General features: G+C 39.3%; 2 long non-coding RNA genes across 9 annotated transcripts in view; one reads left to right on the forward strand and one right to left on the reverse strand.

Moving 5' to 3' along the window:
- LOC122556751 (uncharacterized) overlaps nt 1–21,458 on the forward strand; it is a 91,543-nt gene that overhangs the window by 60,556 nt on the left and 9,529 nt on the right. For 4 of the 8 annotated variants that reach the window (XR_015759661.1, XR_015759664.1, XR_015759665.1 and 1 more), the window contains one exon: nt 19,168–19,346. The exons of the other annotated variants lie outside the window; for them this stretch is intronic. This is a non-coding gene — a long non-coding RNA (uncharacterized LOC122556751). Of the gene's footprint in view, nt 1–19,167; nt 19,347–21,458 lie in introns of those variants that run through there. 8 annotated transcript variants of the gene reach the window in all.
- Nucleotides 3,828–19,483, reverse strand: LOC148147558 (uncharacterized). The gene is made up of 3 exons (XR_015759667.1): nt 19,425–19,483; nt 15,772–15,927; nt 3,828–4,269 (listed from the first exon to the last, which is right to left on the reverse strand). It is a non-coding gene; the product is annotated as an uncharacterized LOC148147558 (long non-coding RNA).

Genomic DNA, 21,458 nt, shown 5'->3' on the forward strand with positions numbered 1-21,458 from the left:
TTGTGATACCAATCTCTGAGCTTTTGTTAATGATAATTGTTCCCACAGTGCTCTTTTCCTCTCTCACCGACATCAATAGTTGGATAAAAATGAAATAACTGTTTAAAACATGGGAGTGAGGATAGGTTTGGGAATTAGAGGTTGGGAATAAATGTGTACCACTTATCAGTAATGTGACTTCTGCTCCCAATCCCACCAGATGATGGCCAGTTCTGTATCTTCAAGGAGAGTTCTTTAACAAAGTTGTGCTTCCACTCTCCCATTCGTCTTGCTGGTGCCTGTTCTATTTTTGTTTTGGAGTAATGCTTATGATTGAATATGATTGTGTGTGTGTGTAATGCCTCATTTGCTGAAGAGCTGAGAGATATGTCTGAGGTATCATGCCAATGAAAGATGTGATAGCCTAAGGTGTGTGACTGTCATTGTTCAGTTAGATGGGGAATGGACTGCATTGTTGTTGTGATGGTGGAAGTGAAGTTATTGTGTTTGAGACTCAAACATAATGAGTTGTGGATAAACTCTTGATAATTAGGGGAATCAAAGATTACGAGGAAAGGGAAGGAAATTGTCTATGAGGAATGTCAGGTAAGCCTGTGATCCTAGTGAATGGTAGAGCAGGCTTGAGGGGCCAAATGACTTACTCCTCTTCCTATATCTTTCCCCCTACAGATACAGAACATCCCTCCTCCTCTGTTCTACCTCTACCAAGAGTAAAAGGATAACTAGGGAAAGAGTAAAGATCACAGTGGTAATTTATGCCTGGTGTCAGACAATATAGATGAATATTTTCTGACAGTATTCAATAGTGAGAGGGATGATTTAGGTATAGAAATCAGAGATAAGCTCTGTGATGTTCCTAAACAAATTAGCATAGACAAAGAAAAGGTTCTGAGTGGTCTGGCAGGCGTGTAAGTAGATAAATCTTCAGGGCCGGATGAAATGTATCCAAGGCTGCTGAGTGAGGCAAGCAAGGTAATAGCACAAGCGCTAGCAATAATGTTCAATTCCTCTCTGACCACAGGAGAGAATGCCAAAGGACTGGAGGACAGCCATTGTGGTAGCGTTATTCAGTAAGGGAGCAAGAGATAAATCAGGAAACTACAGACCAATCACTGTAGCCTCAGATGTGGGGAAACTACTGGAAGCAATTCTGAGGGACAGAATTAATCTCCACTTGGAGAGACAGGGATTAATCAAGTACAGTTAGTGTGGTTTTGTTATGGGCAGCGCATGTCTGACTAATTTGATTGAATTTTGTGAAGAGGTGATGAGGGCAATGCATTCAATGTGGTCTATTTGGACTTCAAGAAATTTGGCTGATTTGATCCAGATTTAACTGAGGGGTAATAAGTAGGGGTAATGATTAAGGGGTCTTTTGTGATTGGGCTGATCAATGGCAAATGGAATTTTATCTGGATAAGTATGAGTGATGCACTTGCACAGGGACAGGGAAAGAGATAATGAACTGGAGGATCCTGGGAGGTACCAAGGATCAAACGAATCTTGGTGTGTATATCCATCTGTACCTTAAGGTAGCAGGACAAGTAGATAGAATAGTTAAGAAGGCAGATGGGATAGTTATGCCATAAGAGATAAGAACAGTATGTCATTCAGCCCCTCAGGTCTGTCCTGCAAAACAAATGGAACATAGCTTATCCAGCATTCCTCATGTCCAATTTCCTGCCCATTTCCTGTATTCCTTGATTCCCCGAATGATCAAGAATCTAGCTGTCTCAACCCTAAATATGCATGAGGACTCTGTCTGAGCAATCTGTGGCAAGGACTTCCAAAGACACTCAATTCACTGAAAGAAGAAATTCTTCCTCATCTTAGTCTTAAATAGGTGTCTCTTTATTCTGAGACTGCCCTCTGGCCCCAGACACTCCAATGAGGGGAAACATCCTATGTGTTTCAATGAGATAACCTTTCATTTTTCTAAACTCCAATGAGTAAAGTCCCAACTTGTTTAGCCTTATTCATAAGAGAATCCCTCAAGACCAGGGGTCATCCAAGTGAATCTGCTCTGAACTGCCTCCAAAGAAATAATATCTTTCTTTAAATAAGGGGACTAAAATTGCTCACAGTATTACAGATGTGGTCTCACCAGCACCTTGTTCAGTTTCTGGAAGACTTCTCTATTCTTATACTCCACCTCACCCCACCCCTTGAAATAAGGGCTAACATTCTCAATTGCACAGAGAAAAACTCGACAGGAGATGTCAACCAAACAGTATTGCGAAGCATTAAATTCTCAGTTGAAGCCAACAGTTTGGGTCAGTGTGAGGAACGAACCCATGACTGTGGGAATATTCACACCATGCTCTAACCACCTGAGCTAAACAACCAGCAGGCCCAAATGTGCTGCTATGACTTCCTTCATAATTTATTCCGATAATAGATGATTAGCAAATTGATCTATAGTTACCTGCTTTTGTGTCTCCCTTCCTCTTTGAATATGGATATCACATTAGTTGTTTTCCAATCTTCAAGTACTTCTCCAGAATCCATGATTTTTGGAAAATTACAGCCAATGTATCTACTATCTTCAAAGCTACCTCTTGCTTTTATTAGCTGAGGCATAGAGTTAAGGGCAGGAAGGTTATGTTGGAACTGTATAAAATGTTGGTTAGGTCACAGCTGGAGTATTGTGTGCAGTTCTAGAATCCACATTATAAGAAGGATGTGATTGCACTTGGGAGGGTACATGGGAGATTTACCAATATGTTTGCCTGGGCTGGAGAATTTTAGTGGCGAGAAGATCTTAGATAGACTGGCTTGTTTTTCTTGGAGCAGAGGAGTCTGAGTGGGGACATGATTGAGATGTCTAAAATTATGATGGGGATAGGTAGGGTAGACAGAAAGGAACACTTCCCCTTGGTAGAAGGATCAATGACCCAAGACATAGATTAAAGTTAAGGGGCAGGAGATTTAGAGGGGATGTGAGGTAAAAAAAGGTCACTAACTGGGAATCTGGAACTCACCAACTGTCAGAGTGATGGAGGCAGAAACCTTTATAACACTTAAGATGTATTTAGCTGTACAGTTGCAATGTCAAGGCATATACATATATGGAGAAAGTGAGGACTGCAGATGTTGGAAAATCAGAATAGCACTGGAAAAGCACGGCAGGTCAGGTAACAACCAAAGAGCAGGAGCATTGATGTTTGACATAAGCCCTTTATCAGGAATGTGGAATCATATTTTACAAAATGGGATTAGAATAAGTGGTTGTTTTGAAAGGGCTTTTTTCTGTGCTCTATACTTCTTTGACTATATGACATCCAACCAACTCCACGACCAAGATGTCCTCTCTTTCAACATTTTGAAAATCAAAATATTCCATTTAGTATTGACCAGTGCACTCTGCATCTTCGGTGAAAATGTATGAATGAAGGCTGCATTGAATTACTGCCAGAAAACTATGCCATTAATTGCGTAAGGTAACCTCCTCCAGATACCTTTAAGTTACAATGATCATCAATTAGTCGGATATTTGTGGGCATAAGCTAGAATTATTAAAAAGGTGTGGCTTATTAGCAGAAGTCCCCACTTAGAACATATTTTCATCCTTTTCCTCAAAACCTTCAGAAACGTGAAAATGCCATTTGCATACACCCAACATCACAGTGCACACAAGAAAATTTGGAACATAGGTGACCTATAATGGTAATGAGACAAGGTCCTAAGTGTCCAACATTATATAACTGACCACACATTTCCTTTTTTGGTCTATCTTTTGCCAGAATGAGCTCTCTTTACTTGGTATGCTTTTGTCCTTGTTGCTAGGCATTTCCTCCATGGAGTGCAAAATAGCTGTTATTTTTAGTCAGGAAAAGCTCAGAGCTGATCCGTGTACATTCGTTCAAAAGGAGATCTTTGCAACTCATGAAACAATTTAGAAATCAGAAAATGCACAATTTAAGGATTTTTATTTACTTTAATATATTATTATATTAATTATATTACTTCTCCTTATGGAAGTTCAACAACAGTACTAAAATACTGCAATGTATTGCATGAGAGATATTTTTTCAACACGGTTATTTGCTTATTTTCAATATGTTCAAATGTATATTGCCATGCAATAAACTTGACATACACGTTGCCAGCAATATTGAAAGGTACTTGCAACCATATACCCTTTTTGTTTTTATTTCCATCATACATTCCTAAATTTTAAATCTTGCATCTTTCCAGTATGGATGACACTGAGAGGAAATAGTTTCTGTAGCAACCATTTGGTGAATTTTGCTTTTTCTTTCTGGAAGCCTGTAGAGTGAAAGTGTTGTTATGAATTGCATCTTTTAACAATTATTTATCAACTTATTTTTCACACTTGTCAAGTCTAATGTACTTCAATTCCAATCATTCTAAATTGTTCCTCCAAGGATATGATGGTCAATAATTGTCTGGTCTGAGCTCGATTTCCTGGCACTATATACACATAGATATTATTGGTTAACTGAATCAACAATTAACATCAATCTAGCAGGATGGTTAATGACGGCATATCTCCATAGAGGAGAACATTTTCTTAGGCACCCATTGATTTGCAATAAATTTAAATAGAAATAGCTGGTAGGTCATTAAGGCATTTTAGTTCTGGTTTGCTGGTTTATTAGTTGATCTGTGGTCAGCACTTTAATATATTACAAAGACTGCTCTGTTAGATATCAGCAACGATGTGTTTGTCATTAATGATTTTTAATAATTAATGACACAAAAGTAATTTCTAATCTAAATAAAGTGTTCAGCGGATATACATCCACATGTCTTCACTAGAAGATGTAGGCAAAAGAAACAAATTTAACTTGTGATGTTCAGCACTACAAAGATGGATTACAAATTTCATTCTTTGCACCCTGCAGTGATCACTATATAGGTTAGTGGCATTGTTGTGCTCTCCACAGAGGGGTGATTGCAACAGTGTTCTGTGCATATTGCCCATCTCAGACATGTTCTCCAGCTGGAAATCATGCCAACTTACTTCAAGTCAAGAAGGTGAATATTGCAATAGCAGTGTGCTGTGCAGTGTGATGCCACAGAATGAGAATGCAGGTTGCCTGTTTACCAAGTAGTGACACTCTGGTAAATTTAACCTCCACCAGGGATTTTCCAAAAAAAAGGCACAATTATAATCCTGTACTATCTACAGGTTTAGAAGCTCATTGATATAGCAATGCAAGTCAATAAACAATGCAACTTTCATGACACAGAACATTCTGGACAAATGATTCAGCAAATCTCCCAGATAATATTCAAACAGAATGACATTGTTTCAGTAGAGATACTCGTGATCAATATTTTTTCTTTTTAAATTTTATTCTAAAGTCATGATCTTAAGCTCTCTTCAATGTTTGATGGGTGTGTACATCTTCAAACCTATCAAACATGTTAGACTGAATTTTATTTAAGAAAGAGGCAGCCATGACCTTCTGGACCTTGCAAAGTTTACCTCTGCTGATAGTGGCTGTAGTTGTATGTAAAATGTAACCCGAACATTAGAAATTTGAATTAGCTAATTTAAAGACTAAGACCAACCTTTGGTGAAATCAATTGTAAATAATAGACTCTTGAGTCATCCTTTCTGTGATGGTTTGTGTCACCTTAATTTCTGTGCTTAACTCAATTGAAACTGACATGATCAGCCCATTCTAAAAGTGATAGTGAGTTCTGAAGTTCTATAATGGAGGTAGTCTAGCTACATCATGGAATATGATCTATTGATTTTTAACTGAATCTGTGAAATTCCAGCATTGCAACAAAAACTCAGAGAATAAAGTAATTCTTTCTGCCAGTAATTGACATTCAAGATATCACCTTGCATCTGTTACTTCTGTTCATAATCACAATTTCCGTGTTGCCAGGCAGCCGAGAACTGGCTTCAATGCCCAACAGACACCAATTATGCAAATAATGCCAGGGACAAGATTATTCATATTCAGCTGTTGATGCTTCAGTCACATCTGCTCATCGATTTTGCAAATTTATGCTGATTCAGTTACAGCCTCTCCAGGCATTAGTATGCCTGCAATCCAATACATCTGATGCTCTCTCCAAATCAACTTCTTATGGACTAAGACCATTAAAACAGGAAATGCATTGTGCGAATTACCATTTTTATTGGCCAAAATCCTTCAAAGGCTTTTAAGGTTTACTTTTAAAAATACATACTTTTCTCCACAGTCACTTTAAGTACATGTCCCTCATAAAACAGTACTTGTAGCCCTGACTTTAACCCACAGCAGGAATTGGAAAGGTGAAAGGAGGTCCAGACAAAACAGTGAAGCATCCTGACCTTTGGGAGCAGGATACCTGAGGATTCCGAGGTGTCATATGTACGCCCTCTGACCTTTTCTCACCCAAGACCTTAGGAAGGTACGATTGACTGGCAGCAAAGCCTCAAACAAACAATTCCCCTGCACTCGGGTGCATAATGGATTTCTGCAGGATATCATATTCGAGGTTGAGTAACCAGGGACAAGAGTGACCTGAATTTACCTGCTCCTCCTGGACCCACAGTGTCATTTTGTAAAATGTCAATGGACTCAATCTTTTGAGATGCCTCCATTCCGTATTCCTCTAGTCACTAGAAAACACAGGTGGGAAAGGAATGGTCATCTTTCTACTCAAGCCAAAAATGAGCTATTGGGTTCTGATTTAGTCATCTGAACTAATTTGCATATTTAAAGAAACAGCATGACATGTTATACCATGTTAAACAAATTACCCAGATTTACAATATCTTGGATATTTCTTTCCCTGGAAATACAGTATAACATCAGGAATATTGATCCTATTGATCCTTTGGTGAGGTATGCCTTTAGTGTCTTTCAACCATTGATAGAGTCATCAAGTCGTAGAATCATTCACTCATACAGAACTGAAACAGACGTTTTGGTCCAACTCATCCACACCAACCAGCCATTCCAATCTGACCTAATCCCTTTCACTCGCATTTGGTCCATATCCCTCAGTATGTAAAGTATTCATTGACATTCTGAAATTTGAAAATGTGCATTTTTTACAGAAGGCTGTTCCTGAAAAAAAGCTCTATGATGTGAATTCAGTGATTAATGAAAGGGGAATGCAAATAAACAAGGGAAGACAGTTCATCTCACCTCAGTCAGGAGCTTAATAATTTGGGGTATCCCTTCTTGAAATGTAAGAAATTGGAGAACCTCATGGGATAATGTAAAGTTGCCATTATCTTACCAAGTTGCTCTCTCATTCAAGAGTTGACTTATGAATTTAGCCCAAGGGTCACTATGCTTCAGGTACAGGGCAAGGTTGAGAGGGAGAGTCCTTCATTATTTCCTCAGCCTCAGAATTGAGCTTACATTGTTCACATTACAGTGTATCACAAACCAGCTGCCAAGCAATGGAACCCCTCAGAGGGGGATGAAGGGTAGTAAACAAGTGTTTATTCCCATTTTTACTATTTATAGCAAGTAAACAGATGGAATCAAATACAATTTAACTAATAATCAAGACTTGTCCGATCTGTTAGTGCAGAATCTGTTTGCTCTCAAAATGGCTTTCACAGAATCCCTACAGTGCTGAAGCAGGCTGTTTGGCCCATTGAGTTCATACCAACCCTCTGAAGAGCATCCCACCCAGACCCAACCCCCTACCTTATCCATGTAACCCTGCATTTTCTCATGTCTAATCCATTTGGCCTATATATCCCTGGATTATGGGCAATTTAGCATGACCAATCTACCTAACCTGCCCATCTTTGGATTGTGGGAAGAAATCAGAGCACCCGGAGGAAACCTATGCAGAAATAGGGTAATGTATAAATTCCACAGTTACCCGAGAGTGGAATTGAACTTGAATCCCTGGTGCTGTGAGGCAGCAGTGCTAACCACTGAGCCACTGTGACACTCAAATGAATGCACCGTCTCATGACGGTGACTGCATCTGAGCATAGTGAGAGTGGGGCACTTGGTGAAGGGAGACTCTGGTATTAAACTTTCAGGAGCATGTCAAACTACAATTGGCAAACTCACTTGGACATTATCGGAACATACTTGATCATCCATTAGTGATTACGATGCTCACTTTCTATTTTCCTTCTTTTGGCTAGTTCAGCTCTCCTTCTCTTTCATAACTTTAGTTCTGCATGATTCTCAGTATTAAGGCTTGAATAATGTTGGAGAATGTACCAAGGCAGTGGGATGTGTTTCGGATTAGATTCAATCAAATCTGAAAATATAATTAGTAATTAAAATTATGAAAATTATATTTCATACCTGGGCTATAATTTCACAGTTTCTGTTTGGAGTTTGTTTTTCTTTAATTGATCAGCTGTTCTTTTGAAATTCCAAGCATACAATGGTTGTGATCAGAATATCTCTACTCAGTTTCAGGCCACGTATCTGATGCTTTGCAGCAAAACTATAATGGATGTAACATAAGGCCCAAAGGACAATGTAATGAATTGGACATAATGGATCTATATGGCCATTTCTTCACTGTCTCTGAAAAAAATTCCTGGATCTTTCATTTTGGGTGAACCTAAACTAGATGAACTTCAGTGGTTTAATAATGCCACTTATCACCACCTTCTCAAAAGCAAATAAGGATAGGCCGTAAATGCTGGCTCAGCTTACTTTCCACAAAAAATATTTTACTGTTATATTTATTGCTTTATGCACACTAAATCTTGGTGAGGTGTACTGCTCTTCAACCAGGAAGAATTCCCTTTCTTTCATAGTCAGATAATCTCAACTAGGTTGCACTGTAATTGGCTTCAGAGTATCTGGGCCAGAGAGGAGAGGTAACATTTTTCCGGCAGAGGTTTTTGATCTATCCAACAGTTTGTTGGAAAATGGGACACTACAAGATCTGGTTTAGATTTGTGAGTTCCCCCATCTCGCCCATTCTTTCTCCTTTTTGTCTTTTACTTTACTGATCTCTACCCCAAATTGAATGCCTCCTAACCCACTCCCAAGCTTCCTGGTCATCCTCCTTTCTAACTGAACAAAGTCAGCTATGTCCTAATCTTCTATTGTACTTTGCCATGAACATCCTGTTGCTGTTGTCAACCAAATGGAAATGAGACCTGAGGCCCAACATTATTTGTGCCACCAAAAACTTCACCATTCAAGCACACAGATTGTTCCTTGTGACCATTCTGCATCCCCAACCCTGAACATGCAGAATATTGGCAAGACAACATTTCTAAGCATTAAACACTCGACCATAAAGTAGTAATGTTCGCGTGCAATCTAGCTACTCTTTCCCCATTTTAATTTTACAAATGCATGTGTTTTGTTTTCTTTGTACAAGTGTAGCTAGAGGCAAAGATAAATAACCTGAATAATGTAATGTAAGGTGCTGTCAGCTGTCAGTGTCTGTTATCTGAAAAATTCATCTGTTCTTGGGAAAGCCCAGGGTGAAACCCTTTAACCAGAGGATGCCACGTTGGAATAATATATATCAGCACAATGAGTAGGTGGACTTAAGTGAACAGTTGAGCAGGATGGAGAAGAACTGTGGCAATAATGAGCAGTATGAGTACTAGTGTGACATGTAATATTAAACTAGTCATATATTTGAAATGAAAAGAAAACATGAAATGTGGAATTAATGTGATAAGCCTGTCAACGTCTGAAGAAAAGTTAACATGATAATCACCGAATGCTACATCACAACACCAATATGATATATTAACAGTGTTGGGTTGACTGCCATCTTGAAGCAAAATTAATGGGAATATGTTTAACAGTCTGATGTAAAAAGAAAATCTTACTAATTTTTTTGATGTTCTGAAAACACTCAGACAGTTAAGTGTGGAAATTCTCACAGAGTCACAGAGTCATGGGGATGTACAGCACGGAAAGAGACACTTCTGTCCAACTCATCCATACTGATCTAATCTAGTCCCATTTGCCAGCACTTGGCCCATATCCCTCTAACCCCTTCCTATTCATGTACATGTCCAGCTGCCTTTTAAATGCTTAATTGTACAACCCTCTACCACTTCCTCTGGCAGCTCATTTCAAACAAGCACCAGCCTCTGCATGAAAAAGCTGCCCTTAGGTCCCTTTTATATCTTTCCCCTCTCATCCTAAACCTATGCCCTCTAGTTCTGGACTCCCTCACCCCAGGGAAAAGGCCTTTTCTACTTATCCTATCAATGACTCTCATGATTTTATAACCCTCTGTAAGGTCACCGCTCAGCCTCCAGGGGAAAAACCCTCAGACTATTCAGCCTCTCCCTATAGCTCAAATCCTCCCACCGTGGCAACATCCTTGTAAATCTTTTCTGAACCCTTTCAAGTATCACAACATCATTCTGATAGGAAGGAGACCAAAATTGCACGCAATATTCCAACAGTGGCCTAACCAATGTCCTGTACAGCCGCAACATGACCTCCCGACTCCTGTACTCAATACTCTGACCAATAAAGGAAAGCATATCAAACACATTCTTCACTATCCTATCTATCTGCAACTCTCCTTCAAGGAGCTATTATCCTGCACTCTAAAGGTCTCTTTGCTCAGCAACACTCCCCAGGAACTTAGCATTAAGTGTATAGGTCCTGCTCTGATTTGCTTTTCCAAAATGCAGCACCTCGCATTTATCTGAATTACACTCCATCTGCCATTTCTTAGCTCATTGGCCTATCTGATTAAGATCCTATTGTACTCTGAGGTAACCTTCTTCTCTGTCCACTACACCTCCAATTTGAGTCATCTGCAAACTTACTAACTATATCTCCTATGTTCACATCCAAGTCATTTAAATAAATGATGAAAAGACGTGGACCCAGCACCGATTCTTGTGGCACTCCATTGGTCACAGTCCTCCAGTCTGAAAAACAACCCTCCACCACCACCCTCTGTCTTCTACCTTTGAGCCAGTTCTTTATCTAAATGGCTAGATCTCTCTGTATTCCAAGAGATCTAACTCCTCCAGTAAATCTGATGAATTAATACTGAAAACGACTGATTATTGTCAGTCTACAGAGTGAATCATACATTATAAGCATTTTCATGAATGGCAAGTTTGAGGGAGTGACTTCTGTGCCCTGAGTGGGAAATGCCAGTCAATTTGAGGTTTGAATGTACAATATGTCACCAAGAACAGGCTATTAAATAAAAGAAACCTAAACATCTTGGGATCAGGTATATTGACTTATCGGGGACAGAATTTTGGACTGGCTGTAATCTATCACGGAGCTAATGTTTTTTGGTCTCATCAGGAATCACAGAACTTAGAGTCAGAGAGATATACAGCATGGCCCAACCCGTCCATGCCGACCAGATATCCCAACCCAATCTAGCCCCACCTGCCAGCACCCGGCCCATATTCCTCCAAACCCTTCCTATTCAGATACCCATCCAAATGCCTCTTAAATGTTGCATTTGTACCAGCCTCCACCACTTCCTGTGGTAGCTCATTCCATACACGTACCACCCTCTGCATGAAAAAGTTGCCCCTTAGGTCTCTTTTATATCTTTGCCCTCTCACCCTAAACCTATGCCCTCTAGTTCTGGACTCCCGGCCCCAAGGAAAAGATTTTGCCTATTTACCCTATCCATGCCCCTCATAATTTTGTAAACCTCTATAAGGTCACCCCTCAGCCTCCGATGCCCCAGAGAAAACAGCCCCAGCCTGATCAGCCTCTCCCTTGAGCTCAAATCCTCAAACCCTGGCAATATCCTTGTAAATCTTTTCTGAACCCTTTCAAATTTCACAACATCTTTCTGATAGGAAGGAGACCAGAATTGCATGCAATATTCCAACAGTGGCCGAACCAATGTCCTGTACAGCCGCAACATGACCTCCCGACTCCTGTACTCAATACTCTGACCAATAAAGGAAAGCATACCAAATGCCTTCTTCACTATCCTATCTACCTGCGACTCCGCTTTAAGGAGAAATGGATAATATGCCTATTTGCTTTATCTCTCTCACATGTTTTCCCATTGTCCACTCCCATCCCACTCCCACCTTATTCAGGCCATCATCCCAGTTTCATCAGATACTGCACAGGCATCTGTAACATAAATTTGAACTACCATAATATCATACATAAGATGCCGAGGGCAGTTTAACCTTTCCACAAATCTGATTAACCAATGTCTCCCCGGCAATTTCTTGCCAAAATAGAAACACAGCAAGATTGCAAATTTACAACATTTTATAAAAAGATTAGCATCCATGAGTACATTGTGGATTTATAATGAATAAGAAGCATTTGTTAGATCTGAATGTCAGCAGTATTGTTCAACCTTTTGTTTTGTTCTTCTGGTCATATGGACTAATTAAAACCATGCAAAAAGGATCAGGCGCAGGTAGAATGAGATTAATGCAGACTTACAGAATTATCTAATGCAATAACCAAGGACTGGGTACTATTTTTGCCACACCTCATTTTGTAGATTATTTTTTTCCTTCAAAGGTCTGAATGCCAGTGTCTTAAAATGGATGGTGTCTCTTTTGCTTTGGAAGCTGCACATCTCCTTATCAACCTGCTTATTAAAGCACATATCTTAAAGAAACTAGCAATACCTAACTTGCTATCATTTATGTATTGAATTCAACATGTGTTTACACTTGGTTGCTCATTCAGAATGCCACACAGCCTGGATATTAATCTATAAAGCCCAAACGAGAGGTACTGTATGTTTTTGCAATGTTCTCGCATTACTCCTTTAATCGTAAAACATCCCATGGTCTATACAGAGGCAAAAGTAACTAGATACTGGAGCAGACTTTAGAGGAACTATGGGGAATGACTAATGGCGTCATCAATAAGGTAGATTGAAGGTTTTTGGAGGAAAAAGGATAGAAATTTGGAGGAACTCAAAGAGACCACTTTGAGACCACAAGCACCACATGTGCAAAAGGAACCAGATTCAGAAGAGTATGGAGATATGTGTAGAAACAAAGAGCTGAAGGAAGCTGTTTATGTAGTTATGAGGTGAATAAGGACAGAATTATTTTTGTCCATTTGTCAGTGTCATCTTCTCCCCAGACATTTGACATGCACCTCCATCTTTGCATGTTCCGTGCTGCCTTTATATATTTTCCAACTTGATCAACTGCATCCAGTCTTTTATGTCTATCATGTATTTCCTCCTCTGCTTCTTTCTCCAGGTTTTCTGTCAATCTTCACCTTCAATAACTGCTTCAGCTAGAGTCATTGAGTCATAGGGCTGTTTAGCACAGAAACAGACCCTTCGGTCCAACTCGCCCAGGCCGAACAGATATTCTAAATTAACCTGGTTCCATTTGCCAGCATTTGGCCCATATCCCTCTAAACCTTTCCTACTCAGATGCCTTTTGAAATGTCATACCTGTACCAGCCTCCACCACTTCCTCTGGCAGCACCACTCTCTGCAGTTGCCCTGTATGTCCTTTATAAAGCTTTCCCCTCTCACTTTAAACTTATGCCCTCCCCCGTCCCAGGGAAAAGACCTTGGCTATTCACCCTATTCATGCCCCTGATGATTATCCCCTGTGAGATCTCATGATGTGACCAAAGTCTCATTTGCTCTTTCATGCTATGCAAGATTTTTCTCCTTTGTCCAGTAATTTTTAGCACTTCCTGATATTAGTCTTTCTGTCTACGTAGGGTATATATGTTAAACATCTTCCTATATGTGTGCATCATGAATGTATTCAGCTTCACTTTGTTAACTATGAAAAACCACAGTACCTCAGAATTCTTTTCTTAAGTTTCAGATTTGTTCTGTTTGATGCCAATATGACATTCATTTTGACAAAGCTGGTCTTAGCTATGTCAATTCAGCTGAAGATCTCACACCGCCAATGATAATCTCTCCAATCTCGCCATACTCCTTGCTCACATTTTATTTCCTATTTTTAATAGTATTCCACCTGATTTGGAAATCAGTGTGACAATTGTGTATCTGAAGATGTTGATGTTCAACTCCTATAGTGTGGCAATCTGGTCGATCATATATCTTAGAAGGTAGCTTTGGTGTAGTGGTTGAACAGTTTTGGAGATGTTAGACATCCCTGATGTACTCTTCGCTTGATTCCGAAGTTATATGACAAGCTGCTTTAAGTCTCACTATTGATCATTCATTTCAATGTGCACGGTTATTAACTGTACTGACAAAAATAGCAAATATGAAGCATAACAATCAATAATTACAAGGAGTACAAAATACACAAACGTACAATGAGAAAATTTGTATGGGTTCAATTTCCTTCTGTTTATTCGGCTTTTGACTGTTATTAATATTTTTCATTTGGCATGGAGGATGTTCTCAGCTTCTTAAGTCCCTTAACTTTCAAACTATCCTTTACTCCATCTTATTTGGTTCATGCAACCAATTTCAGAAGGAATCACATATTTCCAGTCCCTTACTTCTAAGTTCTTGGATGTCAAAGGCAATATATTTTGACATTTATTTTAGGTAGATGGACCAGAAGGAAATCAACAATATTTCAAACATCTAATCAATCAACAATTGAATTAATCCTATGAATACAATGGGAAATATTTAGGCTGTCTTGTGAAAGCTATGAACAATTTACTTACCTGAATCAAAAGTGAAAATATTCAACTTTCTATCAATCTGTGCCTTCAAATCAAAGGATCGATATTGCAAGAGAACAATTTATATCTTTTTATCAGAAATGGTTTCATCTTTTCAATAAAATAAAATGCATACATCAAACAATGCAACAGTCCCATGATTCCAAACTAAAGTATATAGTCAATACATGGAAGCCAGTTATACTGGAATAAATTTCCTTTTGTTAAGCAAAGCTTCTCAAGCATGCTTAATGCCTTTGTGTAGATCTCATAAAATGCATTTACCAGTTTCTCAGCAGAAATCACTGAACAGACTACTTGACAAAAGGAAAGAATTTAACATGAAATATAGCTACAGATTTGTTAAATATTGTTAAATATTGCTTTTATTGACTCAATCAGCTTCATTTTTTTTAAAAATGTTTAAAATGAGCCACACTAATATTTTCCTGTATTAGTTTTAACCTGGAGATTTGTGTCAAGGCATTTTAAATAAAATGCTTCTCTGAAGAAGAACATTGGATATTATTAAAACCCAATTATGAAAGAACACATGGGACTTTTAAAAAGGGATTGAGATTTCATCTTTTTTGTAGGCAATTTTAATTATGATTTCAAAAAGATAGCATGGAAAGTGTTTTTTTTAGAAATTTACCCTCAAAGAAAAATAAAATCTTGATTCCAAACTTGTTTAATTGATTCTATTTTGCTTTAGTTTAAATACGAAAATTGGCATATTCTATTCGCTGCAGTTGTGTATTTTTGACAGATTTCATGACCACATGAGGCAATTCCCAGACCCATCCTGAGAAAGATATAATGGTCCTGATGGGAGAGTGTGTGTGCATGCAGCTTAGCTGCTCCATGCTTAGCTTGTGGGCATCTATTGGCACAACATCTGTCCTCCCTTCTGTTTAACAAATCCCCATTCTGTCACTCAGAGCTCTGATTCAGATTGCTTGTGTGTTCAGAGGCATTAAAAAGATGATTTGGAACTAACTGCACTCAAACAAAACTTTAAGTGACATGTGCTTCATAGTTCATTAAAAATGCCTTATAATTGGAAATGTGTTTTTTTTAAACCAGCTGTGTTTGAAAATATCTTTATTAAAACAAAAGAAAGAGATTAAAAACATTGTGGTGATTTTAATGTATTACCTGTCTGCATAATTGTAAATCATTGAATGTCAAAATAAAAGTCCATTCCCAAGCCTTCCCACACAATGTCAGATATTGCTGTACATACCTTTCCTTTTCCATGTAAAGATAAATTGTCCTATTGAACCAAAATCTTGCCCACTTTTTGTGTCTTGTTTGCAAGAAGCTATGACAGATTCTTGAGAACAGGTTGTCTAAACACTATCTTGCAGGGAACAGTGTGTTTTATAGAGAAAATGCAAACCTAAAGATGGCAAAGAAAAGGAGACACAAGGTGGAGGAAAAGTAAAAATAACGACAAATTATAATTGGTTTCACACAGTATTTACTGTGAAATATCACACTAGAGAATCACACCACGCTTCCAGTATCAGCATTATGTGGCCAGGTTAACCTCACACTAGTATTGCAAGATGTTCGGTAGCAGTAATGCATTCATTTCCAAGCCATGCAGAAATGCAGTAAGTCTAAGTATATCCTGTGGTTTCCAATTTGCAAGAGGAATACACTGGATCATATTGTAAATGTCTCCTGGATCTAGAAAAGTATTTCAAAACAATTGTGAGCCAGTAAGTCCAACAACTGATCCACATCAAGTTTGCAGCTGATTAATCATAGTTTCAGGTGTTAGAGTAGGTAGCATCTCTGAGTGAGTTCTAATCTCCCTGACATCAAATATGTGTTTTGATTGATGAGCATGAACTAGGCCTCATCACCGCCAGTGGAATTGTATGACATTCCATACTTTATTCTGCTGATTTTGATTAAATGCCCTAGTTTATGGGATGCCCATTATCTTTTAGTCCCCTGAAAATAACAAGTTGTTTTCTGGTGAAAGGTGTAAGCAGAGTTTTGTTGAAAGCCAGAATTAATCATACAAGAAGCCCCTATTTCCTTTTTCTGCTGTTCAGGTACTGTACATTTCTGCTGTACATTTGTAATCATTTGTGGGAGGAATGAATATTACTGTTCTGTTCTGTGCTCTGTGTAGCCACCATTGTTAATAAATGTAGGTGTACATGAGCAATAGTTATAACATTTGCACTATGCTGAAACAATGAAAGAAAAAGTTGCAATAGCTCTCCTTTGACTGCTGAACTACCACCTCTGTGTAAAGAGGTATATTTATTGTTGGCCAATAATTTAAAGAATTGTTACAAATAGGTTTTGTTTGTCATGTGAACAATGCTCATGTTTGAACCTGTGCAAAGAAATTTTCAAGGTAAAAACAATGACTGCAGATGCTGGAAACCAGATTCTGGACTAGTGGTGCTGGAAGAGCACAGCAGTTCAGGCAGCATCCGAGGAACAGTAAAATCGACGTTTCGGGCAAAAGCCCTTCATCAGGAATAAAGGCAGAGAGCCTGAAGGGTGGAGAGATAAGCTAGAGGAGGGTGGGGGTGGGGAGAAAGTAGCATAGAGTACAATAGGTGAGTGGGGGAGGGGATGAAGGAGATAGGTCAGGGAGGAGGGTGGAGTGGAAAGGTGGAAAAGAAGATAGGCAGGTAGGCCAAGTCATGGGGACAGTGCTGAGCTGGAAGTTTGGAAGACCTTCAGGGCAGAGGAAATGACCTGGGAGTTGCAGTGGGAGAGGGACTCCCTGAGATTCTTGTAGAGACCTGGGAGTTGCAGTGGGAGAGGGACTCCCTGAGATTCTTGTAGAGAGCTGGAAGTTGATGAAGGGCTTTTGCCCGAAACGTCAATTTTACTGCTCCTCGGATGCTGCCTGAACTGCTGTGCTCTTCCAGCACCACTAATCCAAAGAAATTTTCATCCCAGCCACAATATTGAAACCGTCTGTGACAATGTTATAAACCATTTTGGACACCTGCCAACAATTATATCATTGTTATTTGATGAACAGGCCTCAATTTTGCAGAGGCTGAATGCCAACTCTTCAGTATCTCCTCCTGTTTCCTCCATCAGACATTGACTGCCACCATACCAGTTCAAGTCTCCATTCCCCAGACTGACCTCATCTCCTCTGAATATCTTTGCCATATCATGCCCAAATGAGCTGCCATGGATGTGTGGGAATGTCACTGGGCAAACAAAAATCATTTGCCATGAAAGCAGATTTCCTGGCAGAAGTAGTTATAAACAGCAGCTGTTCCCCAATTCTGCTCAATCCAATTCTACCTCTTTCCCAAGATCCATAACACAACTGCCATAGTGGACACAATCTTTCAGCTGGTTCTTGCCCAATGGGACTTATTTTGTTTCCCCTTCTCTCGTCTTTTTTGATCTTCATCATAGTTCTTTCTACATCCTCTTCTACTTTATTAGTTTTCAGTTCAGTGAAATTATTTGTCACTTCTTTACCACAAACTCTGTTCCCTGATCACTGCCTCACCACTGTCTGAGACTAAGCCATTCTATTCACAGTTTTGGCAAGTTATTCAACCCTGGGTTAAGCCACCAATTCCAGATCTGCCACATCATCACTTCCAACTCTGTAGCATTGCTCGTCTCTATTCTTTCCTTGATTTATTAATTGCTGAAATCCTTATCTTAAATCAATGCCCCCTGGTCATTCATTCCTCCAGCAAGGAGAAGTGTTCCTTCCTGTCTACTTTATCTATGCTCCTCATAATTTCGCATATCTCAATCATATCCTCCCTCAGTCCCCTCGGTTCAAAGAAAATGGTAATTAGAGACTAGTGTAAATTTAGAGTAGTTTGTCAGTGTACGCTCAATGTGCCGAAGGGCCTTTTCTGTACTGTATAATGCTATTATCCGATAATTCAATGAAAGCAATTCCAGTCTATCCAAACTCTGCTCTTAATTAAAACCCTCCAGCCCAGGAAACATTGTGGTGAATCTCCACTGCAACCTTTCCAATTCAATCATATCTTTCCTATTGTGTAGATTCTTGAACTGCACAATACTGTAGCTACAGCTTAACCAATGTTTTATTTGGTTTGATACCTAGTTGGGCTTTGAATTCTTTGGTCCACAGCACTAAATTGCCACTGGGTCACTCTTCAGATGTTTCCACCAGTTCTGTGGTTGGTTTGCTGGATTGGCCTTGTCACTCACCTGTAGCACTGTTCTATCACTGGGCTTCACTTCATGTGCCTCCTATCACATGCCTCTAGCTCTGTGGGTCTACTCCCACCGTTAGTAAGATGAGCTCTACACTCAGGCAAGTGAACATTAAGATTAGATTCCCTACAGTATGGAAACAGGCACTTCGGCCCAACCAGTCCACACATGCTTTTTTAAAAATACCTCTATTCAAGAGATGGTCAGAGATGACATCTCCAATTTAAATCTTTGTCCAGTTTTAGCCTAAACAATTAATGTGCTGGAGAGAAAGACAAGTGGAGTTATGTCTCATCTGTGAGGAAAATACTCATCTCGTAATTGCAAATGGAAGAATGTATATGAGTTTTGCACAATTTAAAATCTTTCTAAAAGCAGTTTCTTTTCATGTTTTGTCTTTTCAATTCACAGTAATAAGATAACATTGTCTTTTCCACAGATTCTGCTAAATGCCAACCTTCTGGGAGCTTCTCCTGTAATATGAATGGGGAAACCTGTGCTGTCTGTTCAGACCATATAGTTTGCCTCAACTCATACGAATCAATTGCAAAACAACTGATCAATCTCTTCCTTTTTAAGTTGAGATGGACCGAAATTGGAGCTAATAAAAGTGTCTCACATTATGAACGTTTACATGTCTCTCTCAATTGGCACCGTCATAATAAAAAAAGACCAAAAGAACAGAGCAAAACCTACCTTTGTTTGACAATAGTAAAACAAGATTTAAACACAGAAAGATTACAGCAGAGTGCTTCCATCTCAGTGCAGTACTGTGCAATAATCATCTTGTATGCTTCCAAATCCGCTTGTGAATATGTTACACAATAATCATGTGATAGTCAAGACACAATGAAAGAATGAAATCTTATCAATGTTTACAAATTTCTGATCTCAATTCATTTACATGACTCCCATTGTGCCTCCAAAATACATCTTATCCACAACTTAACTATTAAATGGTGATTCAGTCATGGAATTAAACACTGAAAGAAATGTTCAAGGATGAATGTGTAGGAGGCAAGGCTGCACACACCTATTTGTGTGGTCACAGGAAAAGCATGAAATTGGTGCTGGCAGCTAAAAATCATGACTCACGTTTACATCTGTAGCTATTCACATTTTTCATTGGCCACATTCTTGTTTGTTGGTGTTGGAAATGGAGTATCACTGCTGTCAGTCAAAGCCAGTCAGCACCCTTAAGGGTGAAGTATGTTCAGTCTCCAGACGGCAGGAAATCATTACAAATAAAATACTGGCTACACAAGGTCAAGAGCTACTCTAGGCTCGAGAATACAGTATTGAAGATCCTGGTATTTGGTGATGGATAGAAACAGAGAGAGAGATACCCTTCAGGCAACACTTCATCACTAGTGGAAATCTTTTAATAGGGAGCTCAATGCCATGAGTCAGGACATAGCTACAGTGCAGAAATAAATCATTGATCTCAACAGAGTTGTTGAGGTCAGAATCCTGCGCCAGTCTGGCATCTGCATCACCTACAACTTCATGACTCATCAGTTCTGTCATAACACCACACTATTCCAACTCCTTCTCCTCATACTCTCACTTCATGCTTCCTCCTTTCACCACTGCTGCAACTTTCACTTCTCTGTGCAAACTATTCAACCATGACAGGAATATTCCATAAAGGCCTCATAAAACCATTATTAATGCACTTCTTTGTTTCTAGCAGAAAAGGACATTGTATTTATACCAGGAGTTTGCAATCGGGGGAAGCCAAGCTGTCACATTGCTGAGGATAAAGGCTTTGATTGCATGGGCGAGGCACTTGTGATTGTCTCTCAGAATGGCAGCATCCTTGCTCCATATGCCGGCCTTTTCACCACTCCCCAGTTAGTGCTATATAGCAGCTGGAGCAGATTGGCTGACCCATATTCAGATGTAGTAATCCACAGAGAGCTCTCAAGGCTCCAAACTTCTCCAGGGCATTGACCATGGCCATCTGTAGTGTTCTCATTAGATTTTAAGCAATCTTCAACCTCCTAAGCTGTAGGCATTCCATAGGAGGATAGGTTAACTTACAAATGACAGGCACTAAGAGTTTTTACTTATTTCTGTGAAATGTTCAATATTGAATTGTTGGATTTGTTTTTATTCTGGATTTAATCTTGGTATTACCATTTGTAGTGAACTGAGGGCAAAATATTGGCTGAGGGACAACCTTATGGTGGCAATAAGGGTGGTGGAAATAAGTGTTGCCAGAATGTGGGTAGTGATGTGAGTTTGCCTTCCAACAATTTTAATGTTATCTCTTGTAACATGACAAACTGAGTGTGGATATTGTGATACTGAAGAATCCAACCAATGTTTGTTACCACTAACTAATATATCCAACATTTACATTTCTCTCACGCTTAAGTGTGAATTAATACCAAGTTAGTAGGTTACAACAGGGCAACATTGAGCTTCTAGTAGAGAGTCATTGTGTCAATAGAGCAATAGAGAGTCATTGTGTCAATAGAGCAATGAGATGTTTGTATCCTGAGGTTACAAGCTCAGAGATATGCATGATATTGTGAACTTATTTCTTACTGACCATGAGACAGAACACAACAGGTGGAATTTAATGGAGGTGAGGGGGGAATCATCTATCAATTAAAGAGAACCTACCTTTGGGATAGCCTGCCAAAGATAGGTGTGTAAGTTGGCAGTGATCAAGGGGACTGGGGCCAAAAGGTGCGTATGCTTCCTGGAGCTGTGGCCAGAGGT

This window comes from Chiloscyllium plagiosum, unplaced genomic scaffold (genome assembly GCF_037043375.1).
Source record: "Chiloscyllium plagiosum isolate Xiang-an unplaced genomic scaffold, Cpla_swu_hap1 HiC_scaffold_16, whole genome shotgun sequence".
In the NCBI taxonomy this organism is placed as follows: Eukaryota; Metazoa; Chordata; class Chondrichthyes; order Orectolobiformes; family Hemiscylliidae; genus Chiloscyllium; species Chiloscyllium plagiosum.